At 38.4% G+C, this 14,244-nt stretch overlaps 1 protein-coding gene across 7 annotated transcripts in view; it reads right to left on the reverse strand.

The window, feature by feature from the left end:
* Nucleotides 1–10,470, reverse strand: part of ZZZ3 (zinc finger ZZ-type containing 3) — a 110,896-nt gene extending 100,426 nt beyond the window's left edge. For all 7 annotated transcript variants that reach the window (XR_006206171.1, XM_042952266.1, XM_042952268.1 and 4 more), the window contains exon 1: nucleotides 10,399–10,470. The gene's annotated coding sequence lies outside the window, so the exon portion shown is untranslated. The remainder of the gene's footprint in view (nucleotides 1–10,398) is intronic.
* Nucleotides 10,471–14,244: the final 3,774 nt, after the last annotated feature.

Here is a 14,244-nt window from a genome sequence, read left to right on the forward strand (position 1 = left end):
GTGGATGTAACTAGAGGGTATAATGCTAAGGAAAATTAGTCAGATAAAGACAAGTATCACATGACTTCACTCGTGTGTAATTTAAGATACAAAACAGATGAACATAAGGGAAGGGTAGCAAAAATAATGTAAAAACAAGGAGGGGGACAAAACATAAGAGACTCTTAAATATGGAAAACAAACAGAGGATTACTGGAGGGGTTGTGGGAGCGGGGCTGGGCTAAATGGGTAAGGGGAATTAAGGAATCTACTCCTGAAATCATTGTTGCACTATATGCTAATTTAGATATAAATTTTAAAAATTTTAAAAATTAAAAATAAAATACACAGAAAAAAAAAGTTGCACTTACACTTGAAGCCTGCCTGAAAGGGGATATAAACTAGGTAAAAGGCTTTTAGCTTTCCGTTTTTTAATAGCCTATAACTTGATTTTATAATATGCACACCACAACATTACACTGTTCATAAATATACAATAAGTATCTTAAAATTAAAATGGCTTAAACAAATTGGGACGTTTTTCTTGGGGAGAGGGACCCTCACAATATTCTTTAAAATAACAGAGGATACCACAGGGTGTCTGTCATAAAAACTAGAATAGGAATCACTGCTTGAAAGGAATTCAAAGAATGAAAAGAAAGCTGCCAATTCATAGGATAAAAGTCCAAAAAGCCATTAGCTAGTCAGGAATGCTATACCAAAATGTTCAAAACAAAATTATTAAGCGTGGGTGGGGGGGGGGGGGGTGCTGCAGTACTACTGCAGGCCAATCAGTGACAGAAATTAAAAGTATCCTCTTTGCCCAAGTTCCACTAAAACACTGAAAGGGTCTACTAACTTATCTGAAAGCAAGAAAGCAAGGATTTTCTTTGATGTCCCCTTCTAAGAGGTTTTTTTTTTTTAATCTTTATTTATTTTTGAGAGAGCGAGCAAGAGAGCAAGAGAGCGAGAGAGCAAGAGGGGGAGGAACAGAGAAAAAGGGAGACACAGAATCCAAAGCTGTGTTGACAGCTCAGAGCCCAACAGGGGGCTCAAACTCTCAAGCTGCGAGATCATGACCTGAGCCGAAGTCTGATGCTCAACCGACTGAACCACCCAGGCACCCCTAAGAGTTCTTAAAATCATGAATGCGATGAGGAAAATGTCTAAGTCAAAGAGCTGAAATCTCCATGTATAAATTACACTAAGTTCTAGGATTTCTAAAGCATGGTAAAAATGTAATGATGCTGATAAAATTAAAGTTCTAAAACAGACAAAAATATTCCATAGTACCAGACATCAAAAGAGTGGTTTCCCATGGGATGGGGTAGTGTTAATCACCAGAATACAACACAAGACAAGTTTCTGAGATTCTGATAACGTGCTGCTTCTTAGTACTGAATACACAGGTAGGATTACATTTTGAAAATTCACTGAACCGGGGCGCCTGGGTGACTCAGTCAGTTGAGCATCCAACTTCGACTCAGGTCATGATCTTACACTCATGGATTCAAGCCCCACATCCGGCTCTGTGCTGACAGCTCAGAGCCTGGAGCCTTGCTTCAGATTCTGTGTCTCCCTCGCTCTCTCTCTGTCCCTCCTCCACTCGCACTCTCTCTCTCTCTCAAAATAAATAAAAATAATAAAAAAATTAAAAAAAGTCACTGAGCTATATACACTTATGAGAACTTTGTATATATTATACTACAATCATATTTACATTTATTTAAAAGCAGGGAGCAAATAAAGGACATTTCTCTCTCAGAAAATGAAACATTTACTGCAAACACAAACATTAAAATTTCTTTTTAGTGAAGCCAGTTGAGATTAAGAATTACAGGAACACCTGGCTGCCCCAGTCAGAAAAGCATGTGACTCATGATCTCAGGGTTGTGAGTTCCAACCCCAGGTTGGGTGTAGAGATTTAAAAAAATAAACTTCAAGAATTACAAATTTGGGGTGAGTAAAGACAGAGAAGTATCACAAAGTTCCTTAAGGGCTATCAGTTAAATAAATCTCACAAATACACACATCTTTCTCAGAAGAAAAAACTCCTGGCACCTCCCTGTATAATACCATCAACCTAGAAAAAAGCAGTATTCCACCTTATTTATGAAACATAATAAATCTGCTTTCTAATGGGAAAGTGTATATGAACTGCAGGATAGGTTTTCCTTAAGCTTCTGACCAATTTAAAAAAATTTAAAAACTAGTAAGAAAAGTATAAATGAGTGCCAGATTACAATTAGCAACTACTATTTCCTGGATTAGTTCAGTGCCATTCTGTAAAATCAACTTATCCCTTATGAAGTAAGCAGAATTCCTTCTGATAGTAATAAAAGGTATAAATTATGTTTCAATCCCTTTAAATCGCATCCCAAGGTAGATCCAAGGTAGAAAGAAATTTCATCCCATCATTCACCTGCAATTCTCTTTATGGGATCCCCAAGCACAGGACACACATTTTTTCAAATATTTATTATGATTCCACACTTAGAAAGTTAATCTGGTATTTCTTCCTAGCATTAATGTAATCACACCAATCTGTAAACAACAGAACATGATAGTCATTACTTAATAAAATAGTAACTTTGGAGCCTCCACAGTTTTAAAGTGTAAATAGGTAAAAATATCTCCCTTCTTTAAAAAATTATTTTAAGATCTTGGATAATTATTTTGTAAAGAAAAAAACCATACCTTCATAAACAATAAGAACTTTCAATATTAAAAATGTTCTCCTTGGCACGAATTATGCCCTCACTAATGCTCACCTGGAATTTCTTAGAGTATTCATTACTAAATGTCAGTAAATGTGCCATACTGCTGTTCTTAACAACTGAAGAAAAAAGGTATTGTGATTCTGTAACTTAATTTCTAGAACTGCCAATTAGCTCTTTTTCATTAAATAGACTGGAGGCTAATAATGATGTCAAACTACACATTGCTATTTAATAAAGGAAAACACCTTAAGCACACATCCTAAATTGTTGACCTTAGCAGTTTAATTCTCTAATTCCACAAAAATTTACCGAAGTAGTTTTTCTCTGTATAGCGTCTAATACAGTACTCTTAAGTAGTTTCATATTTTGTCCATTCAAGAAAGGAGAAATTGCTTCATTTAATCCTACTAAATTCTGTGGTATGGGAAAAGAATTTCAAATTTTGGCTGACAAGAAAAAGAGTTATAAAACACTGTTTTTGTACAGAATAAGCTTTATTATCCTCAATTTGTAGAGTGCTCTTAAAAATCAATACAAAAACAAGTATCACAATAAAAAGACACCAGATCAAAAGAAAGATGTGTCATAAGAATCATCTAAAAATCAATAGTAATATTTTTTTAAGTTTGGGGTAAAAATAAATGAAATAAAAAACATTTAAAATATAAAAATGAAACACAAAACAATGAGAAAATAAAAATTATTTAATAGAGTTGAGACAATTACCAATTTGGAGAAAAACATTTATATTCTCACTTCACACCAATATCAGATGAGGTAAAAAGTTCAATTTATTTAATCTAACTTAGAAAAACTAAAAGAGACAGTATTAAATCAGTATTGTTTATTTATTACATTTCCAGAGAAGCAATTTCAGAAGTTCAAAAGTGAACAAACAAACTTAGGTCAAAAGATTTGGTTACTTACATTAATTTTGAAATTCTGTTTATCTTAATTCATAAATGAAATACATCTGTTAAGCATAATGTTTCACCTTAGTAATCTAAGAAAAAAGTGGTATAACTTATACTCTATTAAGTTTTTATAAATAATCCTTAATGTAGAAGTATAGAGTAACAGCCATTTCAACATGAACATAATTTGATCCTTTTGATAGTATGACGAATAGGTTTTATAAGCCTTTAAAAATATACTTAAAAATCACTTCTGGTGTTGGCAATATACTAGAAGATAATACTATACACAAGAAAATATCTTATGTATAAATGTTATTCACACTGTTATTTATATATGCAAAAATTTAGGATAGGGGAATGATACATCAACACATGGGACATCATACAACTATTTATAATTATGGTTATGAAGACTCATTGTGAGAATGGAAAAATGTTACCCAACATTAGGTTAGAAAGCAAAACATGGAATTAAATGTTTTATCCACAAGTATATAAAAGATGCGTTTTTAAAATAATGTAAGAAATATATCAAAATTTTAATATGGTGATATTAATTCCTCACATTTAAAATCCTCAAGCCAGTCATTAAAGTCATTAAAACACACCACATAACACACTTTATACCTAAATCAAATACTATCTACCATTACTCTACCAATAAACAGAACACACAGTTTAAATTAACATATTAAAAGAAACTGTAAAGGGAAGCAAAGCAACAAAGAAAATCCACTACAAAATGAAACAGTTCTCTCCTCAGGAAACTCATCAGTGCTAAGGATGGAGACTCAACTTCACGGTTCAAAACTAAAGGGGCACCTGGGTGGCTCAGTTGGTTAAGCATCCAACTCTTGATTTTGGCTCAGGTCATGATCTCACATCATCTCACAGTTTGTGAGACTGAGCCCTGCATCAGGCTCTGCACCAACAGCACGGAGCCTGCTTGTGATTCTCTCTCCTTCTCTCTTTGCCCCTACCCCTCTCTCTCTCTCTCTCTCTCAAAATAATTAAACAAACATTAAAAAAAAAAAAAAAAAAAAAAACAAAAAAACTATAGGGGCACCTGGGTGGCTCAGTCAGTTGAGCTTCTGACTTCAGCTCAAGTTGTGATCGCACAGTCCATGGGTTCAAGCCCCACGTCAGGCTCTGTGCTGACGGCTCAGAGCCTGGCACCTGCTTCGGATTCTGTGTCTCCCTCTCTCTCTGCCCTCCCCGTTCATGCTGTCTCTGTCTCAAAAATAAATAAACATTAAAAAAAATTTTTTTAATGAAAACAAAAAATAAAACTATAGGGACGCCTGGATGGCTCAGTTAGGCATCCAACTTCAGCTCAGGTCATGATCTCACAGTTTGTGAGTTCGAGCCCTGCATCAGGCTCTGGCTGACAGCCTGGAGCCTACTTCTGATTCTGTGTGTGTGTCTCTCTCTGCCCCTCCCCTGCTCATACTCTGTCTCTCTCTCTCTCTCTCTCAAAAATAAATAAACATTAAAAAAAATTTTTTTTTTTACTACAGAACTTAATTATACAAACTGGTCATTTACTATTTCTAATTATTTGCTTTGAATATTCCTTCATTAATAAAGATGCTAGTCTTGGGGCGCCTGGGTGGCGCAGTCGGTTAAGCGTCCGACTTCAGCCAGGTCACGATCTCACGGTCCGTGAGTTCGAGCCCCGCGTCGGGCTCTGGGCTGATGGCTCGGAGCCTGGAGCCTGTTTCCGATTCTGTGTCTCCCTCTCTCTCTGTCCCTCCCCCGTTCATGCTCTGTCTCTCTCTGTCCCAAAAATAAAATAAACGTTGAAAAAAAATAAAAAAAATAAAAATAAAAAAAAAAAATAAAGATGCTAGTCTTTAGACAACTGGTAATCACTGATATCAAATATTAAATGTAATAGAGCCTTATTTGGGAGGTAATCCCTTGAAATAATAAATAATGAAATTAATAAATAGAGAAATGCAATAAAATAAAACACAGGAAATGTCATACACAACAGCATCATTTTTATTTGGTATCATCAGTTGAGTTCTATAGGTCAATTCTCCAGAAAACTGAAATGCATTAATTAACAAAGCTTTGAAAATGCTTACCCTTATAATAATCTTCTAAAAAGAAACCAGTTTCTTACTTCCTTAAACACAGTACATAGAATAAAAGTTTATTTATGACTAAGGTCATCCTGTGACACACCATGTACTACACTGCTTGGCAATACTGTGATTCCCTCTGAAGTTAATGATTATAGGACTGCATGTCCCTATGTAATGGCCTTAAAACACTATTCTTCTATTCTTCTAAAATAGTTCCATCTATTTTTTAATAGTTTTTCTCCCCTTTCCCTTGAAACATAATTACATTTCAGCAATCATTGTGCCTAACTCCAATGGCCAATCCTGTGGATTATGATCTGTGGGCTAAAAAATCAGATAACCAATCCTGTTGGGACTGCAAAACTTATTTACTCCACTTAGGAATTTCTGAATAAAGACCACAGGCTTATGGTATTTGCTTACAGTTATTTTGATGGCTCAGGAAATCCATGCTGTTTCAAATGGCTGAGATCACTATCACTCAAAAAACGTTTGTTGAATTACTGAATATAACATAAATATAACAGAGTTTCTAATAATAATGAATGAATAGTCTGAGAGTCTCCTCAAGAAAAGTTACTGAACTCACTGGTCTCTGACAATACAAAAAAGATCTACCTAAATGAGAAAGAACAGCTAAAAAGAAAAAAAACAGAAAGAGGTGAGAAGGATAAGTTCAAATAAAATAGCAAAGTCTATACTTCCATGGTATTGGAAGTTAACACTTAAGGCTCTGGGAAATACTCACTGTTCAATGTTTTTAAAGTATAATTACAGTAGTTATCAAAGTATTAACTACAGAAATTTGCACCACAATGTATACCACATCTATATTAAATACTACTTTAAAAACCAAAAAGTCTTCCAGCAAATACTCCTTGTAGTTAAATCCAAACTGAATTTTCCTATGAAACTAGATAGATTTTTTTAAAAAGCACCTGCAACATATTTTCACTGACATTTCTGGCCAAGTAATTTCTGGTAATCTCTCTTGGATACTGGTTCATGAAGAGTTAAGAAATAAAATTTATATTCTTGGTATATTAATATGTAATATAGGTATCACACTGTATAGTTTACAAAGTTATAGGTCTATGGAAATTAGCATTGCGTCAGGCCCTAAGAAAAAAATCCAAGTGAGGCCCAATCAGTATTGAATTATCAATGTTATTAATTTCCTCTCATCACTGCAGCTCATCAGTTCTCAGATCACTTCAGTGACAGTTAATAAATGAGAAAAGGAAAATAAAATTTCTTGGTTAAGTTTTACTCAAGCAAACTCGAACCATATAAAATACATTCCTCTTCCTCCTTAGATTTTCTCAGTATATTTCTACCCAGTATTTCAGATAAATACTAATCTCTAAAAGACTGGTATTCCCAAGATCCACTACCAGAAAGTTTATTAATTACAAAAGTGTAAGAAATATATACAGTATCGCAAGGATCAGATACACATGGTAACTACCAAAGGCCCAAATACCAAGCACAACTTTGTAGATCCCTGTGCAAAGGCCATTATAGAATTGTGAACTTTGAAACCATTGCCATTTTGACAATTTCCTTCTAAAAATAATAAAATTTACTTCTAAAAATAATACAATTTACTTCTAAAAATAATAAAATATACTCAACAAATGTTACTTAACAAGAGGGCTTTACCTAACTAAAGAATTCACAAAGTTGCAATTAAGTATCAAACTCAATTGCTGATTTTTTATGACAAATGATATCAAGCAATTTTTGAGATGGACTGAAACAGTCTAAAAATTTTAAGAGAAAAAAATTACTAAAGTTACTGATTCCAAATTCTAGTCAACTCAAATTGCCCTCCAACCATCGTGAATCTGCCTAGTCTTGGACCACAGCCCTGTCAAACTTCTACCATCCTCTTTTTTCTGTGCAACTTCTCCAATTCCATTTCAGTATCAAACTACACATTCCCACGTCTCCTTTTCCTCTTTCCCTCATCACACCCTTCACACTCACTTTCATTCCCCAATTTTCCTAATTGGAACAATTACAAAAGAAAATCACACTGCCCAAGAAGAATAGATACTTTTGTGTAACTAATAAATAATACTGCTAGTAGGTTTGCAGGAAAAGTACAAAAAAACAATCACAAAATGCTGCAACTTCTGAGTATATGTACATTTGTCTGTATTCACTAATAATATACCTACCACTCTACTGTTGAGCTCAGTAAATTGCATGGTCAGAACTATTTAACTGAGCTGGTAACTTTTTAAAATTCCTATACACAAACTTGGGTTATAATTTAGAATATGTAAGTATCACAAAATATAAGCATAAATGTAAGGGTGAATGTATAACACAAGTACTAAATATAAAAATATAAAGCTCAACTGATAACATACTTATTTCTTTAAATTCTATTTTATTTTAGTGCAAAGCTACCAGCATACTAAATCTCCAGGACAAAAATAATGCTATCACTCAAGATACTGTCATAAAACCGAACCACCAAAAAATCTGTACAATTTTTTTTGTCTGGGCGCCTGTGTGGCTCAGTGCATTAAGAGTCTGACTCTTGATTTCGGCTCAGGTCATGATCTCATGGTTTGGGAGACTGAGCCCAGTGTTGGTCTTGGTGCTCCCAGGGTGCAGCCTGCTTGGGATTTTTTCTCTCTTTCTCTCTCTCTACCCCTCCCTCTCTCTCAAAATAAAGAAATAAACAAATCTATTTTAAAGCAAATATGCATATATTTGTCAAGACAATAGGTATGCATCGCTAAATGAAAATTTCGCGGGGTAGAAAATTTTTTACTGGTTGCTAATGTTGTGATAGTGTATCTCAAAACACCACTCCACTTCCTCCTCTTCCTTAAAAAAAAAAAAAAAAAAAAAAAAAAAATACATGGAATAATACACAGCTACTGCTAAGAGTAGTTACAGAGATTTAAGACTAAGTAAGGCAACTTAGCAAGAGTGTAACAGGGAGCGTTTTACTGTATATATTTCTCTGTATCAAGTGTAAAGGCAAATGACACTTTTGTAGTTTTTTAAAAAAACAAACTTTGAGTGGATTACTAGTTATCTCATTAGTTATGTAATTAACTCCCCACTACAAATACCAAATAAATCCAAAGACTCATGAATACGAAATTACGAAATATGAAATTACTTGGCTCAAGAATACGAAAAGTAGGTATACTGTAAATTTATTTCTGATTCAGACATTGAAAGTTGGAGAAAAATTAATTTTATGTCAAACTCATTTAAAGAAAAACCGAATTCAAACTTTGATACCAAAGTTTATGAAGAGAAGTTTGGTTTTAATTAAAATTTTGACTTAAAACATTCCACTATTACTTGTAACCATGTGACCTAAAACAACCATCCCTGAACATCAAAGATGGCAACCTCATAATACAGTAGTAATCAAAATCATATCGATAATTATGAGTTAATAGGCACGCACAAAATTAAAAGAACGGTTTTATTCTGACATCAGTTATTGTCAGAGATATAAGGGCTCCTTCCAAACACTGCCAAAAGTTATCGTACATACAAAGTAAGTTAGAGTCGTGAGGAAGTTATCAATGACCAAGTAAGTGGGAGTAAATGATGCTCAGAGAGGAAAAAATAAAAGGCGCAGTAGTTTTAAGCGTTTGAAAATGACCAGTGGACTAAGGTACTGCGGCAGAAACAAGCGACAGAATGGTTAACAGGTCTGGAATTCTTTAGAAAATGGCAACAAGGGGGAAAACTGACATGAACGTTTGAAAGTTAACAGCAACGCTATCCTATGGAATCGTCACGACTGCGCGAGCATGGCTCTGGACTTCGAGGGAGTAAGCCGGAGGGGTGGAACTATCACTGCGCTGGGGAAAAGGAGCCGGGGCTGAGGGGTGCAGACGCTTCTGCAGGTGGCGGAGCGCCCGAGGGGGTGGGGAGGAGGACCGTGTCGCCTCAATGAGGTCAATGTATTCCCTTCAAGACTAAAGGAAGCTGACCTAGCACGTCTCCCGGCACCAAGAGGCACTCGCCCCCGGCCCCTCCCTAACAACTTGCCTGGTAGAAAGAGTTGCGGGTCCCAGGCCCCCGGAACCCAAGGATTCGCCATCCAGGACAACTGCTCTGCCAACAAGGTCCCGCGAGAATCGAGAGATCTCGCGATACAAACCCACTAGCATCTCGCGAGTTTCCCCTGGAACCAACATGGCGGTACAGTGAAATCGGTATTTCGGAACTTGGAAAGTGCTTCATTAAGGGACTTGAGAACGTGGATAACAAGGAAATAGCAGAAAGTCTTTTACGCCTTTTATTTCTCATCCTGTCCCCCCTAGTAGAGAGGAGAAGCGATAGAAAACCCTAAAACATCCAACGACCACGGTTAATACCACACAGACACAACAACCCTCTGCCTCAACCAGCCTCACAGCCTGTCACGTGGAAGGAGAGTCTCAGCGTGCCGTCACGTGGGCAGCTACTGAGCGAGCGCGCGCTGGTCGTCCTCCCAAGAGCCCTCCCCGCCCCCCTTTCGCCCGCGCACACGTGCGCGCGCACCCCCGCCCCACGTGGGGGTTTCGCCGTCGCCTCCAACCCACCCCCTCCCAGCACTGGGCTCTAAATCCGGGTCGCAAAGCCGATGGTGCCCCGGGTTCCCTCCTCCTCCATTCTCCCTACCCCACGTCTGGCCCCCACCACGTGCCCCGAGCGACTGCTCACCTTCCGCGCGGGGCAGGGCGCCGTGAGCTACTTGGGGAAGCGCCGCCGCCGTGGCCGCTCTCTGCCCCCGCCACGGCACTTGCTCGGGTGGCCGCCGCAGGAAGCTCGACAGCGGCGCCGCGGCGCTTCCAGGTGGGTCCCCGCCTCCCGCTCCTGCCACTTCCCGCAGCACCAGCGGCTCCTTCCGGTCCCCTCCTCTCTCGCTGGGACGGGCGGGCGTCGGCGGCTGCAGGCGAGCTCACTACACCGCCTGCTGGTAACCGCGGCCCGTGCAGCGCGGGCGGGCTGGGGGCCGCCGAGGTCCGCCCTCGCCCCTGGGCGAGGGTTGGTCTTCTGAGAGCAGGACCCAGTTCCGTCCCTACTATAGTCTAACTTGGCCCTACCCATAGAGGAAAGGAGTCGCTGTAGCTCCGCTGTTGGAAGTCCGCTTCATCGTGCCCTCTGTGGTCTCTTGAAAGGTTTGTACACACTGGCTCCCTTAGCGATGTGGTCTCAAGCTGTATGTTATATATGCTCCTGCCTACTTCATCGCCAAACACACAGCCCCCTCGCTCACTCCTCTGGCTTTCTGGCTATTCCTACAACACGCAGGCTCTCAGACTTTCAGCTTGCTGTTCCCCCCTGGATAGAACTCTTCAGATTTCTTTTAACTCGTTGATGTTCAATGCGTAGTTCAAGTCCCTTCTCGAAGGTCAACATGAGGCTTCCAGGCCACTGTATCCAAAGAGCACACTTGCACCACCAGTCTTAACTCTCTTCACCTGCTTATATTTCTAAGCGACGGTTATCACTTACAGACTTTGTCGGTTTCCTGCCACCAAGAATGTGAGATCCATAAAGGCAGGGACTTTGTAACTTTTGCTCATTGCTATATCCCCAGACCTGTGTCAGGCACAAAGCAGTGTTTAATAAATACTGTGTTTAAAACATGTCCCTAGGGGTGCCTGGCTGGCTCAGTGTTCAGGACCCACCTTGGGTGTAGAGATTACTTAAATAAATAGAAATAAATAAATAATAAAACATGTCAACAAACTACATTGGGCATGCAGGAAGATAAAGCCCAATAAACATTGATGGAAATAAGTACTTCCTTTGGGTTGATTGTTCCATTGACAATCCTACCATTTATGAACGGTGGAAAAGCTGAACTACAATTTTCCCTGTTTATAGGAAAATTATATTCCAAAAATATAAAATCCAGTGATAGAAGCCATTTTAACTGGAGCTCTTACGCATTTGTCAAGTACTGCTTCATTGCTTTTGTTTTCCTTGTCTTTGGAACTTTTTTTCCAGGCAAATGAATGTATGTGCCTGCTTTATTTTTTTTTTTTTTTTTGGTAAGTCATTAAATGTTGAATTGACTTTTTTATTTGTTTTAGTTGAGAGTTTAACTCAAAATAACATCTGCTTCCAGACAAAAGGTGACAAATATATTTTTATATTAACACATCAACTTGCCTTTACTGAACCTAATTGGTTCCAGGCCCTATTCTAGGACTACAGTCACAAAAATAAACAAGGTTTCCCTACCTTGCTCTATATGTTTTAGAGCCAAGTTCTATGTATAATAACCATAACAACCATCTCTTCTTGAGTCATATGTGGCAGGCAGTCTGCTATGTACTTTTTATCACTGATTCTATTTTAATCTTCCAATGTTCTAAGATAGATACTGTTAATGTTAGGCACCAAAATGTACTTCTCAGATACCCTTCAGAAATGAAGGACTTATTACCCAGCGGCCAGGAGTGTTGCCCACAGACAGCCATGAACTGTCAACCCCCTTCTGGTGTTGCTCAGTGTCACACCTCTTCCCAAGGAGGCCACATCCAAAGACTGATCAATATAGAGCCACTAATAGTATCTATCAGGATTGTTGGAAGGACTGGCCCTCTCACCTCAACTTGGGATAATTCCAGTGGATCATCCTATATGCAGAACAACTTGTATCAGCTGTTGCATCCCATTAAGACTACATGACTGCTTGACTTCTTCCGCTGCCCAGTTCTTCCCTAACCTCAAAAATGATGATCCTAAGAGCATTTCCTAAAAAAATCTACACACTAATCACGTAAGTGTCTGCTTCTTGGAGAGCCCAACCTATGACACTATTCACATTTTTCTGGTGAGAAAATAGGCTTAGAGAGTTATGTAATTGCATAAATTTGAACTGCAGAAGGCTCTATGTAGAGATATAAATATTGTGGGAACAGAGGAGGGTTGGGAAAGGCTTTTTACAAGGGTTGGCATTCAGGTTACAGCATGAGTTTGCAAAGCAGAGAAAAAAAGACCATTCTCAGCTAAGGGAACTGCATGATTGAGAGTATGTAGGAATGTGAGAGGGGAACTACAAGTAGCCCCAAGTGGCTGGGTTCTAGGGTCTTTGGAGCAAGCACTTAAGGGGTGAGGGGGATAGACTAGTTCATTGATGGTAAAGAAGATGGCCAAGGAGAGAAAATTCTAGGCCTGGGTGTAGATCCTGGCCAAGCAGAAAGGGATAAGAGCCCCCCTTAGATCTTCAATTATCTAAGAGGGGGGAAAAGGAGCTCTCTTGCACTCAGAAAAAGAAACCACTGCCAAGCTCACTACTGAAGGTCACTCCCTAATTATGATATATCCCATATGCTGTTGGTTGTTTTCATCTAGGATCACAGAATACTGAAGATGGAAGAGACTTCAAGATCATCTAATTCAGGGATTTGCACAATATTTACTGGAGCACTGGGATTCCTTTTACACACATAGTCTTCTGCCAGAATCCAATACTTAATCCAAATAAAATGACCTAGGAATTGGCAACCACTGACATCTGCCTTTAAGGCACTGCCTCAGAACATGCTTAGAAAACCATTTATGTAGTTAGTTCATTCATTCATTCAATAAGCATGCTAGTTGCTGTACAAGGTGCTGGAGATACAGTAGTAAACAAAGCAAGCATAGACCCTACTCTTACAGATCCTGTAGTCTAGGGAGGGAGGCTGACATTCAAGAAATAATCATACAGGCACACCTGTGTGGCTCAGTCAGTTGAGCTGGTAACTCTTGATACCAGCTCAGGTCATGATATCATGGTTCATGATATCTGCACTGACATTGTGGAGCCTGCTTGAGATTCTCCCCCCACCCCACCCTCCTCTGCTTGTTCTCTTTCTCTCAAAATAAATATATATATATTTTTAATTTTTAAAGAATCACACAAATACTGTACATAAATTAAAACTAGAGGCACCTGGGTGGCTCAGTCGGTTAAGCGTCTGACTCTTGATCTCAGCTCAGGTCTTGATATCAGGGTCGTGAGTTCAGGCCCCTCACTGGGCTCCACTCGGGGTGTAAAGCCTACTTTTAAAAAAGTTTCAAACTGATAAGCACCATGAATGAAAATTACAGGTGACTAATGAAAATATGTCCATATGCTCCAAAGTACATGTTCTGAGGTCTTTAGATAGAAGAAAAAGGGAAGGCTTCCTGAGGAAATAACATCTAGGCTGAATGAAACCAAAAGTGTGAATGTGCATTTAGGAGTTAGGCAGAAGGTATAAAACATTACACAGAGAGAGGTTGATGGAAAGGCCCCTAAAAACACAGAACTACTACCACCAGAAATAAGCTGCTTCTTTTACTGTGGATATACATAAAATATGAGATGTATCCTAATCACTTTCATTAGCTCGTGCTTTCCATGTCATATCGTTCGGAGATGGTTATATAATTTATTTAAACGTTTTTCTCTTTGGGGGTATTAAGGCTATTCTACTTTCCTGCTATTACAAATGATTGGTTTGATAAATGCCCTTATATCCAAATATGTATCTAGGTTATTTGGGGGGCTAAATCTCCAAGATTTAG

Source organism: Panthera leo, chromosome C1, assembly GCF_018350215.1.
Source record: "Panthera leo isolate Ple1 chromosome C1, P.leo_Ple1_pat1.1, whole genome shotgun sequence".
In the NCBI taxonomy this organism is placed as follows: domain Eukaryota; kingdom Metazoa; phylum Chordata; class Mammalia; order Carnivora; family Felidae; genus Panthera; species Panthera leo.